The sequence below is a fragment of the Elaeis guineensis genome, chromosome 1 (genome assembly GCF_000442705.2).
Source record: "Elaeis guineensis isolate ETL-2024a chromosome 1, EG11, whole genome shotgun sequence".
Classification (NCBI taxonomy): Eukaryota; Viridiplantae; Streptophyta; class Magnoliopsida; order Arecales; family Arecaceae; genus Elaeis; species Elaeis guineensis.
The window spans coordinates 98,924,872-98,939,204 of NC_025993.2; positions in this window are offsets into that span (position 1 = coordinate 98,924,872).

The following is a 14,333-nucleotide window of genomic DNA, read 5'->3' on the forward strand; positions in this document are numbered from 1 at the left end:
CCGGATGAGGAAGGATGAGCCTTTAGATTCTATTCGAAGTGTGTTTGACTCTCTTTTAGCTGTCTCTTGATCTGCAATTAGTGTGTTTCCCTCGACTAGACTTCCTCTAACTTAAAAACGCCTAGAAGTTGTGTTTAATAATTCCCTCAATATATGGATAGTGTTTGGCGTAAAAAATAATATTCAGCGCTTTGATGAACTGTTGAAGTAAACAGGAGAGATGCCTCTCTCCTACGAGCAAACAATTACTTGCTGACTAACCAAGATAGATCAAAAATAGACCAATACTATCTCCATTATTTTCTGCAGCCAAGGAAGAATGATACATGAAATCACATAGGATGACTTAAGATTCCTTTCCTATACAGGTGAATGAGTATGGAGCATGGAATCTGGACAAGCTGACATTGATATTTTTTCTCCCTCCTTGTTATACATAAAGAATGCTTCTGAGCATCAAAACAACTAGAAACTGACGTGGCTAGAATCACACAACCTTTTTAAAATAAATATAAATTTATAACCATTCATGTCTTCAACTAGACTTTCATACTAGGTCTGTCTTTTAGCATGACAACTTGTGATAGTAAGAAAAAAAAAGTTCAATTATCAATATCATTGTCTATGGCTCATGCTCAGGGAACAAACTTGGTCATATCGTGCATGAAGATGGCCCAATACATGCAAAGTTTTTGGCTATGCATCTCCTTGCTTGATGTTGGGTATGAGTGTTGGGTTTAGTGATATCAAATTCACAACTAACTTATTAGGCTTATTTTGTGTTTGGTTCAAAACTCATGTAATGAATTAGTTGGGTTTGGATTTGCTTGAGTATTCTTAAAGAGCTTCTATTATATTCTTTCTTGAGAGTTCTCTTTTCTTGGGATAGAGAAAAAAGATGAGGAGAGAGTTTTAGTGATGGTGAGTTCTCTTGTTCCTTTTGCTTGTCCAAGCTTCCAAAGTTGATTGGAGGGGTTCGTAGAGCATTCCGAAGTGCGCTTTGCGGGATCAGAAGGGTGCTTAAGAGGTGTAGCAAGAAGAGGATTCTTCATTGAAAAATAATAAGCCCATTATTGTAGAGTGGTGGTCTCTTTTCAAACTTTTGTAATCTTTTAAGTTGATATTTGATCTTCTCCGTGCCCGTGGATACAGCTCCGTAGTAGGTGAATCACGTAATTTCTTATGTTATGTTGTTGTGCTTGTGGCCTTCTTTTTAGTTTTCTTGTTTCTCCATATTCTTGCATATCTTGATTGTGGATGGTTCGATCCAATTCACTAATTCATTAGTGAGTTGTGATTTTATTATTTGGATTTCGCTATTGCTATCCCTTATAATTAGTATCAGAGTTTCAGGTTGTGAGTGCAAGCTATTTGACGAATTATCTCAGTGGCTATAAATTGGTTGGAAGTGGAGAAATTTGATGGGAAGAAAAATTTTGAGTTTTGAAAATTGAAAGTTCATGATTTGCTAGTACAACAAAAGTATCACAAGGCTCTACTTGGGAAGAATAAGAAGTCAGAGTTGATGTCAAATGATAATTGGGATGAGATGGACTTGAAAGTCTTAGCTACTATTCGCATATGTTTGGTGGATGAAGTTCTCCTTAATATTATTGGAGAGATAGGATAAAATCGGCCCCATTTGGATTGGATACTCAATGATCCGGCTAAAATTGCCATCCTTAATCTTTAAGTCTTATTTTCTATTTCAATGAAAAATATGATAAACTTAGATCATTAAAACCAATCAGGTCGCATAAAAGCTGAGGTCATTTTTTTCCATATAAGATTTGAACCAATCCACTTCAAAACTATTCATGAGTATTTATGAATATAAGCTTAATCCAGCCTATAATCATATGAAGTTAGAGAACTTATACCAAACAAAGTCAATCACTAACCAAATTTTTTTGAAGAGAAGATTGTATTCTTTGAGAATAAAAGAAGGTACCAAAATCTCCGAGCATTTAAATATTTTCAACAACATCATTTGTGAGCTTGAAAGTATTGGAGAGAAGATGAAAAATGAGGAAGGCCATACTTTTGTTATGTACATTATCAAATTCCTATGACACATTAATTACTGGTCTAAGTTGTACTAAAGAGGATTCTCTTGACATGGATATTATTTTTAGTACTTTGTTAGCCGATGAGCTTCGAAAAAAGACTATTTTGAGGATGTCAGAAAGTAAAATGGATGCTCTTTTGATGAGACATCATCAAAGAGAATATGAAAGCATATCAAGAAATTCTTCAAGGAGTAAGTCCAAGTATAGATCAAAATCTAAAGGCCAAAATGACAAAGGGGTTTATTGGTTATGTGGTAAAATCGGACACTTTAAGAAAGATTATAGAAATCGAAAAGTTTTAAATCCTGAAAAGGATGTTGGTGAATCAAGTAGTGGAAAGAATGACTCCAAATTGAACAATAAAGTACATCAAGTAGAAGAGTCCACATTGGGTGTTATCGATGATGAGGTCTTAATGGTAGGTTCAAGTTCAACTTTTCATCAAAATTGGATTCTTGATAGCGGTGCAACCCATCATATGTGTCCACATCGTTTATGATTTAGCACATATAAGGATTGTGAAGGTGGTATGGTTTTGATAGAAAATAACTCAAGTAGCAAGATCATTGGAGTTCGTACGGTGTGCTTGCAGATGTTTGATGGAATGATTCTATGCTTGAAAACGTATGCCATGTTTCAGATTTGAAGAAAAGCTTATTTTTTCTTTCCGAATTAGACAAGAAAGGCTACAAATTCACCAGACAAGGTAGAGTTATCAGAGTTCCTAAAGATGCAATGGTTGTCATGAAGGGTATCCAAGTTAGAAATTTATATAAACTATTGAGGAGCACGATGACATATGAAGCTTATGCGATGGGGAATGTGATCTTCCCCTCCAGTTATGGCATAGGAGGTTGGGTCACATGAGTAAAAAGGATATAAAGAATCTAGTAGAGAGGAAGCTCATTCCAACTATTATTTTTGGTGATTCTGAATTTTGTGAGCATTGTATTAATGGAAAGCATATAAACGGAGCTGCAAAGTCAGGTCTTATACAAATAAAAGTATACTTGACTATATTCATATGGATATATGGAGTTATCTTACTATTTTATGTATATCGTGGTTCCAATTAGTTCATATCATTTATTGATGACTTCTCATGGAAGGTTTGGATTAAGTTTCTTAAGTTGAAAGGTGAGGCATTTGAAGCACTCAAGCATTTCATGACTGAAGTAAAAAATCTCACTAGGCATCGCATTAATGTTCTCCGATTGGATAATAGTTTGGAGTACAAATCTAAAGAATTTGAACTCTTTTGCAAGGAGAAGGATATTTTAAGATATTACATGAATCTCTATGATCTACAACAAAATGGAATTACAGAAAGGATAAACCGATTGATGGAGAGGGCTCATAGTATGTTGAGCAATGTTGGTTTGGAGCATGAGTTACGGGCCGAGGTCATGTCTATGGTATATTATCTTGTCAACCGCTCACCTGTTATGGCACTTGATGGAAAAACACCGGAGGAGGTATGGTTTGAAAATTCTTATGATTATTCTAATTTAAAAATACTTGGTTGTCATGCTTATGCATTGGTTCCTAGTTATCAAAGAACAAAGTTAGATCCAAAATCAAGAAAGTATATCTTTGTTGGCTATACAAAAGGTGTGAAAGGATTCTGATTATGAGATTTGGTGGTCCGTAAAATTATCACCACATGTGATGTGCACTTTGATGAATCAAATGTATTGAGAAGAGGTATAAAAAATAAACGTAAAGAGAAAGAAGAAATCCAGCATGAGATTCAAGGTTTTGAACTTCCATCCTCGAGTTATGCACCAAATGAAGGTATTGAATCGGAGAATGCATCGATTGAGTTTGGTGAGGTTGAAGAGCAAGTTGAGCAAGGTTTCAATTGCTCGAAAATGCCATCACATGACCATCTAATATGCATGCAGAGATTTTAAAAATTTTAAATATGCAATGGAAGAGAATTTTAAAATTTTTTCAATATCAATCTAGGATAATCATGCAATATAACGTATCAACATTATGTCAGAACGATGTTCAAATAAATCTCTAATTAGATCTAACCTAATCAAGCATGCATATAGATATCATATCTCAATATAATCCAGGCATCATCATATGTACAAGATGAAGATAGAAGCAAAAATAAAAATATGATTTTTATGTTTATACGGGTATATCTTTACGGTGATCCGCTGATCCCTGGATATCTTCATGGTCCTTTGAAGCCGCAATCCAATGATCTATGGATGTCTTCAAGATCTTTTTGAAGTCGTACAAATGTTCAGCCTCTATAGATATCCACACGAGGCTGATCTGATCAGGAGATCCCGATCTCACCGGGGTGCTAGTTTCCTTACAAAGATCGCTCCTTAGATTGTCGAATCTTTAATCTCTTTTGATTCTCTTCTCAAGAAAATCAAAAAGATCCATAGGAGGATCAAGAAATCAAATCTAATTTAATTTTTTTTTTTCATCTCAAGAGAAAGAAAAAGATTTAAAGAAAAAAAGAATAAGAGATTCCATCTCTTTTCTTTTCTCGTCCAACTCTTAAACTGATCATGGAGGAGAAATCATATCCAACTTTTGGACATACATAGAGAAGAAGACATGTCCAACTTTTGGACATCTTTGAAGAAGAAGGGAGAGAGAAAATCATGTCCAACTCTTGGACAAGAGGAAGAGACCTTAACAACCAATCTTTGGTTAAAAGAAAGAAAGGATGAAGAGGAATCAAAAACCCAATGCCAATCTCCTTTTGTGTGCCTCACCAAACCAGCACGCCATCCCCTTTTCTCTCTTTTCTTGCATGCCGAAAACCTCTCAAAATCATCGTGAGATCTAATGGTTGGCGCCCCATGTTATCCTCTTTTAAATAGGGATAAGTTAGGGTTTAGATGGTGTGATAATCCGGCCCAATTGGGCCCAAAATCAGCCCACAAAGCCCACCAGAAAAAAAAAAAGAGATAAACAGAGCAGGAAGACTCCCGATCGGAGTCTTCCTCTTCTCTGATCAAAAATCGGAGTCCTAAGGCCATTAAAAGACCCTAGGACGAACCCTATAAGAAACCCCCCTCTCTCCTCTATGGGTAGACCCTTCAGTCGCCGCCGATTGTCGGAGATTTTTCTCCGATTTTTTCGTTCGAAGCCGCGACTCCTCGACCCGTGTTCGCCGTGATTTCTCGCCGGTGGGGGTCACCGGAGGTTGTGGTAAGGTCCCCTTCCTCTTCCTCTATTCTCTCCCTTCTTTCCCGTGCCTGTGAGCACGATGGCCGGCGACGGGTGTCGCCGGATTTAGTTGGAGAAGGAAACCCCCTGTTCGCCGCCTCTTTCCTCTGATTTTCCGACGCCGACGGTCACGCCGACCGCCGGCTCTGATCTCTCCGAACCTGGGAGAGTCGGCTGTTGCCGCCGGCCACTGTCGGGCATGATATGGCCTTGATCGGCCAATCAAGGCACGGGGACCTCAAGGTCCCCTGTTTCGGCCCAATGAAAAGCCCGGGAAGAAGAAGAAAAGAAAAGAAAAGAAAAAAAAAAGGAAAAAGAAAAAGAAAAACAAAGAAAATACAAAATAGAATAATAATAATAATAATAATAATAATAATAATAATAATAATAATAAGAAAAGAGAAGATTCTTCCCTCTTTTTCCCTCTCTCTCTCTCTCTTTTTCTCTCTCTATTGTCTCTCTCTAAAAAGAAAAAGAAAAAAAAAAGAAAAAGAAAAAGAAAAAGAATATATATATATAATAAAAATATATATATATATATATGTGAGATAAAGTTTTTCTCATCTCTCTCTAAAGTCTTTCTCTCTCTAGAATTGGACTTTCTCTCTCTACCTTCTCTCTCCATTTTCTCTCTCTAGATTTTTTTCTTATTTTCTCTCTCTAGACCTTTTATCTCTTTTTATGGATTTCGTCTCTCTAGGGTCATTCTCTCTCTGATTGCATCACAGACTCTAGAATAAACTTGAGATGAAAATATGATGATCTGAGACTGCTCCGAAATTCGTGCAGTAGATTAGATCCTGATCCGATCCTTCTTCGAAATTGATAACATCGATTATGGTTAATCCATATTAAGTCACTCTGATATGACCTTTGATGATCTCAATCATGATTGTCACTTTTAAAGGATACGAAGATTCTCTCTCCACTTTTTCTCTCTTCTTTCTCTCTTATGACCAACTTTCTCTCTCTAAAAAAAAAGTCTATGAATCCTGTATTGAGTCATGCCTTCATCTTTTAGAAGCTTATATTGACTCTAACAAGATCTGAAGTTGCTTTGATATCCGTGCTGTATGTCAACCTCATCTGATCGTATCAAAGATCTTTCAAATTTATTAAAGAACCCTATTGATTGATCTTGACTTTAATTCGATTTGTGCCTCACGATTTCTTGATCAAGTCACTTGAATCTGACTCTCAGATCAAAGATCCTAAATTGCCCTGGTATCTGGATGGACCGACACCTCCGGACAACAATCCTCTTTCCTTATGATTTAATCTTATTATATTTATGGAGTAGAAATTGATGATGATTTGATGTTTTAAATAGGATTAGCTGATTCTTCTAACAAAGTCTGAAGATCTTAGATGAAAGAGGTAAGTAGATCCTATGCTCCTTATTTATTTTTAAATGATCATGTTTTTATGCAAAGAATTGCTATTGATGAAATCATAATTTTTCATAAAATAAGGATCGGCATATGTGATATGAAAGAGCATATTTTATTATGAGCATTGATTTTATGAACATGTTTTATGAAAATAGCATGATTATGAAGCATGAATTTCATTGTTTTTCCATCTATGTATATGTATGCTTTAAGAAAAAGATATAAAGATTTCAAAGGCTCTCAGATGGCTATGAATGAATCCCTTCGGGAAGGTCGACATCCGGAGCTAGCATCCACACGAAACATGGCCCTGCCAGCGGGTATAAAGTTGGCACATGAATTAAAAACTCTGTCGATTAAGAAATATGGCCCTGTCACGGGTATAATAGTGACCTTAGCACGAATATCTGTGAGCAATGTTTTGAAACATGATATGAATACATGATGAAAATGATTTACGATTCATGATTGTGAAATATACATGATTTATGCATGCATGATGAGTTTATAACTTGTTTTATTATATGCTCTATGAAATGCTTTATTTTGTATTATCTGTTATTTTCTAAATATTGCATTATCATAAAAAAAACTTATGCTTGATCCGATAAGGAAGTGCAAGTTCTACTTACTGGGCTAGTGTAGCTCATATTCTTTTTGTTTTCTTTTCGTTTGAACAGAGAAATAAGGTTAGGATCGGCAAAAGGAATCCAAGCTTGAAGATCGGCATAGCAAGCTGAAAAATTTAGCAGCAGAAGTTTAATTTATTTTATAATCATGGATCTATAATTATTTATGAATGTTAAGATTCGGGTTAGTACTTGCTTTTGGATTTAGATGCTCTGAACCATTATTGGTTCGATTATTTGATGAATAATAGAATTGAATCTTTTTATTTGAAAGATATTAGGTGATTATGATGGATTGGCTTCGTGTTATCGTGGACTGCATCCCTCGGTAGCATGGTCGTGTTATGTCCCGAATTTGGGGCGTGACAGATGGAGTTGGTTAAAGTCCTTAAAAGAGAAGGACTCTTCTCTTTCCATCGCCCCATCTTATTTTGTGCCCCACTTTCTCTTGCACCACTTTTTTCTTTACACACACCCTAGTTGGGCATCCCATGGAAGGATAAGGAGAGAAAGTCCCAGTCTGGTGAGACTCTGATTTTCTAACAAAAATCAATCCGATTCAAATTTGATTCGAATCTAAATTGAGTCAAACTCAATTAGGAATTAAATTCAAATCTTATTTAGACTAAAAAATCTAAATTAAACCTAATCCAATCAGATTAGATCTGATTTAATTCAATCTATATTTGATCAAATCAAATAATTAGCAATATTTACAAATTAGTTTTCCTATAACTTACTAACTTTTAGCAAGTCCTCTATATAACTTTTACATATTAGTTCAATCATCAATCAAATTGATAATTAGATCCTATTATGATTCAAAATCGCTATTCGACATCCCGATTAGTCAATACCTCTTTTGTGTGTGATCCTGTAGGTTCTATTCTATCTAATAGTGAGATATATTTTGATCTCCATCAAAATATCATAGAAACTTCTTTCAATAGATTGAAACAATTCCAATTCTACCCATCAAGGATCATCGATCATCAAAATAATGCTCGACGAGTCTCACGATCTATCAATAATACCTAGCAGTATGTAGTGACAATCCAGCAAAATAGAAGTAATGAACATCTAGGTATAGTTACTATCTGATTCAGTTCTTCTATCGTGAGTTTCGATAAGACAGAGGTCATGAAAAACTCATCAAACCCCATCATCTATTATATGCAAGATTGACTCGACTCGAGTTCACTTATGAATTTCTGTGAAAATCTTTTTCTACTATTCACACTTATTTTGGCCAAAGATTTTCTGAATTTAGTCTCGCAAATTGTATAGAACTTCTCCTTTTCTTTTAAGATTGATAGATCCTATCTAGGTGCTCACTGTACTCCTACAATAAATCTACTATAGCCAACATACACTTTAATACTCCATATGGCTAGAAGATCAAGTTATGGTGTAGTTAAACTACATCAACCTCATTGTAAACAGCCGAGGCACTACAGGTCAAAGATCATTCACAATATCACAGCATCGAGAATGTCACTAACGAATAAGTAGACATCTAAGTGACTTCTCGTGTTGATCACGTTCGGTACCTTTGTTCTCTAACAAATACTTGCACTCTCACTCCAATATCCCCATATTATAGACTCAAGACTCATCTACCTATAAGAAAGCGATCTGTACACCAACCTATCTGTATCGATCATCATTTTCATGATGATCCTACGATGGGAAGCAGTTTATGAATTAACCACCAATGACACATACCTCAAATTTTTAATTTTTGAGAATATGTGTCATCATCTTGTTAATTTATTAGACAATGCATGGACACATACACTATACGAATGGTAATTAAGTACCCTAAACAATTAGATCAAGTATGAAATTATGTCCTAAAAAGAATTATATGTCCGTCAGATTGGCTTTTAGGGCATACATCTAACAAACTCCCATTTGCACTAAAATCAATCTACCACAAACATAAACTCCATCTTCTCAAGATATGCTTTGGTCCTCTACTGGTAAGATGGTTTAGTATGTGGGTCTGCTATATTTCTATGGGATCTACTCTAATTCTCGAAGTCTTACTTTTGAAAACAATCGCGAATAATTATTCTTATGTGCTAGAAATTTTGATGAGACCTAAGCTCTTTAGCTAAAGCAATGGCGTCTCTGCTGTTGTAATAAAGTATTGTACCATTTGATGACATCACACCAGTTCTACAACAAAATCTTTTTTATTAGAAGGCTTTCCTAGCAACCTTATAAGTAGTGATATATATGGCTTCTGAAAATTGCAATAATCGGTTATTTGAAACTCTTCTAATTTATCGAATCTACATTGCATAAAAAAATATCTTTCCTGATGTAGACTCTCTACCATCAACATCAGATATAAAGTCTGATTCAGTATATCTTTTTACCCTCAGTTTTGATTCCTCTCAAAGACCATATCTTAAGTGCTTCTCAAGTACTTAGAAATTTTTCACAGTCATCCAGTACTCTCAGTCTAGATCTAACCCATATTTGCTCGTGACACTCACAGTATAGATATATCGGGTCATGTACATAGTATACATAAGGCTCCTACTAGCTGACGCATAAGGGATCTAGCTCATATATTGAATCTCTACAGATGTATTCCACACATCTTCTGTGAAACTAGTATCCTAATAGATCTGTCTCATAGACCTATATATATCTCATAGACTTATATATAATATTTTCAAAGGTCACTTATGGAGAATTTTTTTAGACAATTATATTCTAATCATTGTCAGTATGGGAATAATATTTCCAATCAGGAGGATGAAATCCACGTACAATATGAGGAATATAACAATACTTCCATTGATCTTTTTATAAATACATGTTTTCTCCTCGTTCTTGATCAAACCATTTGATCGCATCAAATACCCTTATTCCAAGATGCTTGCTTTAAAAGTCTCCACCTTTATATCTTTTTCTTTTGTAGATCCATTTGAATCTAATAGGTACTATACTTGCTGGTGGATCTACTAAGGATTAGATTTGGTTAGAATGCATTGAGTCTTATTGCATTCAACCACTTCTTAGAATTGATGCCTAACATCGATTTGCAGTAGTTTTGGGATCATCTCTATATTTTCTATCTCCTATGAGGAATATTTTCTCTATATCTTCTATTAGAATACCTAAGTATCTTTCAGTAGAATGAGAGATTCTACTCGACATATGAGATAGAAGATGTACTATATGTACTGGCTCAATATGAATAGGTTCTATAGGTTCAATGACTCGTTGTTCTTCAGAGATTTTCTCTTTGAGCTTAATTGTCCTCCCACTAGTTCTATCTTGGATAAACTATTTCTTCAAGAACATAGTATGTCGGATCACAATTACATTGTAATCCTTTGGGAAGTAAAAGTAGTATGCCTTAAACTCTTTAGGATATTTTAGAAATTAGCTCTCATAAATCTAACTTCTAACTTATTTGCCTATTATCGCTTGACATGAGCCGGACATCCTCACCATGTCACATCCCAGACGGCGTGATAGGACTAGACTTAAGGAAAACTATTCAGCGATGATGCTTATCCCTAAAGGTATTAGAGAAGATTAGTGATGTTCATTATAGATTAGATCATATCAAATATGATCTTTTTCTTCCTTTTCGACACCCCTTGAGGTGCACTAGAAAGAGTCTATTGTGAAACTATACCATTTTTTTTGAGATGGATTAGAAACTCCCACTAAGGTATACATCTCCTCGATCTCATTGAAGAACCTTAAAAAATTTCTATTTTATTTTCTTACCTCATATCTGAATTCTTTGAACTTTTCAAAAGCTTCAGATTTGTATCTCACATATATACCTATATCATAAAAAGTCATCGATAAAAGTATCGACGTAAAAAGTCATCGATAAAATTATCGAAGTAAAAATAATCACCCCTGGCTTACACATCAAATGGGCTACACACATCATTATGTACTAGATTAAGTATCTCAGTGATCCTCATCCTGTGTCCCACAAAGGATAGTTTGATCATTTATCTTTGAAGATAGAATTTACAAACTGAAAACATCTCGAGAGTCGATGAGCTTAAAAGCTCATGCCATTCTTATTTATTTATTTTGTCCCCTCCAATATGATCAAATCTGAGGTTCCATATATACTTCAAGTTCATCTAATTTCTAGATCTCTCAGACCCTATGGCACTTACTATCTAGTTAGATATCGATATCGAGTAGATCCAATATATTTTCTAAAGGTATGTCTCTTTTTTTTTCTTTAGGCTTTCCAGGTATTTAGGATAGTTACTTCTTTGGCTTGCTCTTGATCTTATGTTTCTCCATGGATTTTTTCGTCTTCCAAGTAGACCTTCTCTTGAAAGTAGAAGCCCGCTTCATAACAAGAACTCTATCCCTTGAACTTTTCAAAGTTCCATTGGTAATCACCAACATGTTCAATATTTTAATCAAGTGCAATCGATCTATTTATGTGGTAGTTTACTATAAACTATCCATATGAACTGGTAAGGGATTGCAGGATCAAATCCATTCATAATTTCTTATGCCGTCATGCACCTGCATGGATCTGAGGAGACCTACAATAAAGCCCTCTGTAAGAGTTCATGGCGATCCAGACTCTCTAAGGGCAGCAAACACTATGCCCTAGATTGCTGTGTACCAAGAAACCTGCAACAGTGACCTAGTTCGTGTCTCCCCCGCTTTCAGGGATCTGAGATGCACTTTTAGTTCTGATCTTCCACTCCCAAAGTCCTAAGAACTAGAGCTAGGGATGTGATATCTTAGAGCTATTAGATCTAGATAGAAACCATTGATGAGGAGGCATCTTTGTTGGACTAGGACTCCATGGCAGCCTTTCTCCTCCTATGCAGCCTTTACCTTGTGCGGCTTATCTCCACCTAACCTAATCTTTTGGGCAATAAATCAAGTCATTAAGGTCCCCAGATCAAATGCTCCTTGTTGTCTTAACTAGCACAAAATTGAGGTCCAGGTGGTGAGAGAGTTCCTATGCAATAGGAACTTTCAGTGCACCAAAACAGCAATCTACCCGCACGATCTCCCTTCTTCGCATTGTGGCATGCCTCTTCTTGGTTTCTCTCTATGAAAAATCTCTCTACCATGCATGGGACAACTCTCCACACCCTCTTCTAGAGGCATGGGGCTTTAGGCAACCTAAATCCTGCTAAGAGAGAGAGTCCCAGGCAGATTGGACTTTCTAGCGCTAATGCTAGTCTTCTCATGCCGCATGCCCCCCTTTCTAAGGGGGCACATGTGAAGCCTTCCTTGCTGCTCCTTGGGTGGTGTGCAAAATCTAACATTTGGTATCAGAGTATGGTGGAGTGTGGAAGTGAAGAAAAGTCATACAGGGTGAAAGCTGAAATTTGCACACCTATTTCATGATATGTCTCGGAGCTATCTTTGTTATTGCTGTGGTTTGGCCAACTGGGAGCAGTGGGTGGAAGGTGGAGGCTGAGAGGATTGATGGAAAGAAATTTTCTTGGGGTGAAAGATTTGGGTGCATGATTTGCTGGTCCAACATTATTTGGAGGCGGTTTTAGTGAAAAGATTGGAGTGTATGACGGTTAGGCGATAAGGTTCTCTGGGGAAGATGGGCAGGAGGAGGTTGTTTGGTAGATGAGGAGTATTTGACATGTTTGGCATGCTAGAGGAGGGCTCTATCAGATGTCCTTAATGTCTTGATAGATCATCCAAAAGAGATCAAGAAGGTGGGAGATAAGTCACACAAGTTAGAAACGCACAGGCTAAAATTTTTACCATAAAGTCTCTATGATACAGGGACTCTTCTCATCCAAGGAATCTGATCCAAATTCATCCATATTTGCTAGCCCCAAGGATTCACATCCCTAGCTCTGGTTCTAAGGGTCTTGAAAGTGGAAGATCAGAGCTGAAGGTGAATCCCAGGTCCCGAGAAGTGGGGGAGATGCGAACTAGGTCACTACTGCAGGATTCTTAACACGCAATGATCTAGAGCATGATATTTGCTACCCTTAGAGAGTTCGGATTGCTATGAACTCTTGTAGAGGGCTTTGTCGTGAGTATCTTCAGATCCATGCAGAGTATCAATAATTTTTAATACATGATCGAACTTTTCAAGCTCATCCAAATTCTTAATCATTGTCAAACAACGATCATGAACTGATTGTCTTTTAGTCAATTATCGGATGGTTTAGTAATATAGGGATATCCTGGATATGATATAAGCTTAACCCTTCAGAACCTAAAACTATTTTAGATTTCTGAGCCGATCTTTATAACTTGTTTGGTTTGTTAATTCTTTTCTAATATATGAGCTAAAAGATTTGAAGCCAATATTTTATTTTATCAAGAGTAGAGATTCTAGTTAGATTTTTATACTTGATTTTAATATTTATTTTAGGATCTTTTAAAATAAATATGCCTTCCACTATTTTCTTGAATCTCTTACATTCCTCAGGTAGAGAAATGAAAATCCTTCGTGACTAGAGTTTCAAGTGGATACTACAATCTCATCAATTGGCACACCACCTCACCTAACAGTTATTGATGATGTGTCAATTAATGAGTAGATAACTCTTATCCAATACTTCTAAAGTAAATTACAATGGTCATCGGTCTCTAATTCTTGAAGCCTCACCTAATAGTTATTGGTCTCATTTCTTAGTTAAGCCAGATCCATCGTTCATTCGGATGTAAAGCCATTATTGGGTCTCTCACCTAACAATTATTGGGTCCAACCCCATCTCTGCCTCGGAGCATCTCATGCTATAAAGTGGTTGCGTCTTCCTTGATGCAATGAACCACTGTGATCGGTTGAGACCAATCAACATTCAAAAAAGCCAGTACATCTATAATGGTGGAAGATCACTCGACTTAATATTTTATGAGAAGATTTAATTTAGATCTTCTTAGGTTTTAATTGTTCATTTACATTGCATGTAAATCCACAATTATTAGATCTACCAGTGAGATCGCATCTTAACTCATCAAGACTAGATTCATGGTACAATACAATCATAGTGAACTCAACACTAAGCACCCTGAATTAGAATTTGATCAACCAAATTGAT